Source organism: Myotis yumanensis, unplaced genomic scaffold (genome assembly GCF_028538775.1).
Source record: "Myotis yumanensis isolate MYYU_CA2020_CCGP unplaced genomic scaffold, mMyoYum1.0.hap1 SCAF_3, whole genome shotgun sequence".
Lineage (NCBI taxonomy): Eukaryota > Metazoa > Chordata > Mammalia > Chiroptera > Vespertilionidae > Myotis > Myotis yumanensis.
This window is the reverse complement of record NW_027223754.1, coordinates 83,065,479-83,069,058: the sequence shown is the minus strand read 5'-3', so window position 1 is coordinate 83,069,058 and position 3,580 is coordinate 83,065,479. Positions and strand designations below refer to the sequence as shown.

The following is a 3,580-nucleotide window of genomic DNA, read 5'->3' as shown; positions in this document are numbered from 1 at the left end:
TCTTGCTTTCACACTACATCTGTATTCACGCCTGGCTTCTTACCCACTGTGCTGTGGATATTTGATGCATGCTGTAAAAATTTAATGACAATGAAATGAGGTAATTATTTTCTACATTATTTACTATATGGCATATTTGAATAGTTAGTTGGTCTGAAGGACTATTTTTGAACAAAGCAAAAGTTCTATTTATGGAGTTTTTGCTCCCCTCACAACTGCAAGAGAATAACAGGTGGGTGATGCTTGAGGAGGGGAAAGAGTTCTCACTTTGTTTTATTGTTCACAGATTACTTCAAATTATTCTAACAGGCATCTGCCTCAATTAACATTCAATCTATTACTCGGCCTACTTTTGTTCTCAAGGATGTACATCTTTATAGCATAATTGGGATTTTTTTCCTTCCATAAACAAAACATCTTGCTAAATTACCTTTCACAAAAGCCACTTTTAGACAGATTGATCTATATATATAAAAGAGTAATATGCAAATCAACCAAACAGTGGAACAACCAGAATGACTGCTCAACAAGTAGCTATGAGACACACTGACCACCTCTTAGTCCCTACCCCCAGCTGGCAGGCTCTGATTGCCCAATGGTGAATGGGGAACTGGGGGTGGGGCCAGTTGCCAGCAGCTGGGGAAGATGGCCCTGACCACAGGCCAGGCCTAGGGACCATGCCCATGTACAAATTTCTAGCGCCAGACCTCTAGGTTTAAGATGAAAAACCAGAAAGACATGATGCTGAATCTTCCGAGAAGGGAAAAAGTACATCATACCCTGAATGTGTTCCATAGAATACCCAAAGGCTAATGAAGGAACTCAAGCTTCCAAGCCATGTGAACTGGATTTAACACACCTTGGGACCTGAGCAATATTAATAAGCCACTTACTATCTCTGAAAATCATTCTGCTTACATAAAAAATAAAATTAATACACCCTGTCTTGTAAGACTGTCCCAGGGATTAAGTGGAATAATGTGCAAAATGCCTAGTACTGAGTAAACAATCAATAATTTTATTTTATCTTGCTCCCCAACTCAGTTGTTATATTTTTTCTGTTTTTGATTTTTATAACTATTTCTGTTTTGTTTTTAGTGAGATAAGTAAAAATTTTGAAAATACACATGTGGCCTCTGGCCCCAGACCTCAGTGATGGCACCAGGACAGCAGGGTGAGAGCCTGTGGCCTGAGCACTCTGCAGGCCCATTCTGGGCCTTTGGGGGCCTTGAAGTCCCCAGCGCCCAACTTTTCCACCCCCCCACTCCCTTCCCCCGAAACTCCTGCCACAAAGAAAAGTAGTGGGAGAAGGAGCTGCGATGCCAGGTCCCCAGCCCCTCCTGGCTGAGGAAGGCCAAATGCAGTTATGGCCACCCAGGTACTGGGGCAGGCTTCTGAAGGGGGAGGGCTATACAATGGCAGTGGCAATATGGCATGGCCTTGCCTAACGATATGTATGACTTGCATGACCTCTCCAAAGCTGAAGTGGCTGCTCCTCAGCTCATCATGTTGGCAAATGTGGCCTTAACTGGGGAAGTAAATGGCAGCTGCTGTGATTACCTAGTTGGTGAAGAAGGCAAATGCAGAATTGATGCCTGTTGGGGATAACAACTTTCCAGATAGTGATGGAGAAGGACTTGAGGAGTCTCCTGAAATAAAAGGCAAACCCAATGGACTGGAAAACATGGAACTGGAAAGTTTGGAACTCAGTGTTGCAGAACTACAGCCCGTGTTTGAGGTATCAGCTGCCCCAGAAATTTACAGCTCAAATAAAGAGCTTCCTCCTGAAACACCTGGACTTCGAAAATCAAACCCTTTCGTTGTCAGCCATGCCAATATGAAGCAGAATCTGAAGAACAGTTTGTGCATCACATCAGAGTTCATAGTGCCAAGAAGACTTTTGTGGAAGAAAATGCAGAGAACCAAGCAAAGGCCAGGACTCTGGCTCTTCCACTGCTGAAGAGGGAGATTTCTCCGAAGGCCCCATCCTCTGTGACGGCTGTGGCCACTGTGGCTGCAATACCAATTGACACGGTCACTATACTGCTCACTTGAAACACCACACCAGAGCTGGTGAAAATGAGAGAGTCTACAAGTGCATCATTTGCACGTACACCACAGTAGCGAATATCACTGGAGAAAACACTTAAGAAACCATTTTCCAAGGAAAGTATACACATGTGGAAAATGCCACTATTTTTCAGACAGAAAAAAAACATTATGTTCAGCATGGTCGAACTTACACAGTAGATAGAATGCCCATATAAATGTGAACTTTGCCCTTACTCAAGTTCTCAGAAGACTCATCTAACTAGACATATGCGTACTCATTCAGTGGGGTATGCATACCATCTGGAAATATTTACTAGAGCATCATTTAGATGGGTGAGAAGGCATGTAAATGTGATCAGTGCAGTTATGTGGCCTCCAATCAACATGAGGTAACTTGCCATGCAGGACAGGTTCACAAGGGGCCTAAACCTCTTAACTGCCCACAATGTGACTATAAAATAGCAGAGAGAAGCAACTTCACAAAACATGTGGAGCTACATGTTAATCCACAGCAATTCAATTGTCCTGTATGCGGTTATGCAGCTTCCAAGAAGTGTAATCTGCAGTATCATTTCAAACCTAAGCATCCCTCTTGTCCTAATAAAACAATAGATGTCTCAAAAGTGAAACTAAAGAAAACCAAAAAGTGAGAGGCTGACTTGCCTGATAATAATAATACCAATGAAAAAACAGAAACAGAGCAGACAAAAATAAAGGGGGAGGTAGCTGGAAAGAAAAATGAGAAGTCTGTAAAAGTGGAGGAAAAAAAAGAATGCTCCAAAAGAGAAAAAGCCTTGTAGGAATGCTTCAATCCAGGTGACTACCAGAACTCGGAAATCAGCAATGGAAACTAGAGAGATGGATGTGCATTCAGGAACCAATTCAGAAACACACACACAACAACAACAACAACAACAACAAGCAAAACAAAACAAAACAAAACAAAATAAAACAAAACAAAACTGTAAAACCAAGAAAGACAAAAGGAAGGTAGAAGCTGAAGCCCATTCCTTGCAAGATCCTGTTAATGATGAGGAACTTGTGACAAAAAAAGAAAAAGAAGACAGAAAGCAAACCCCAAAATAGTCAGGAAGTACCAACATCTGAGAACAAAGTTGAGGAGAATGAAAAGCAAAATACTGTGTGTGGGGGAAAAAGTACAAAGAAGAAAAATGAAGAATAAATCAAGTAGAAAAAGCAGCAAGCCTGCTCAGAAGGAGCCTGTTCAGAGGGGGCCTGCTCAGACAGAGCCGCTGCCACCCATGGAGCCTCCTCAGAGATAAGAGGAGACATTTAAATTGAAGAAAAATTCCCCAAGCAATGGACATTGTTTCAGTCCAGGTATTTACTCCTGAGTTTTGATCACTATTTCTTATTTGTGTATGTTAATCATCATAAAAACAATGATTTTGGTGTTTCTTTTTATTTTTTATTTTTGTGCTTTAATGGCTTAAGATATTGCACATTGTGGGTTGTTTTTTAGCCTATGCAGTTAAAATTTTTTTCCTAGAAATAACATTTGTGTTGA

The 3,580-nt window shown here is 41.3% G+C and overlaps 1 pseudogene; it reads left to right on the top strand.

Annotated features, from left to right (window-relative positions):
- The first annotated feature begins 1,351 nt into the window (after positions 1 to 1,351).
- LOC139006223 (RE1-silencing transcription factor pseudogene) lies at positions 1,352 to 3,335 on the top strand (annotated as a pseudogene).
- Positions 3,336 to 3,580: the final 245 nt, after the last annotated feature.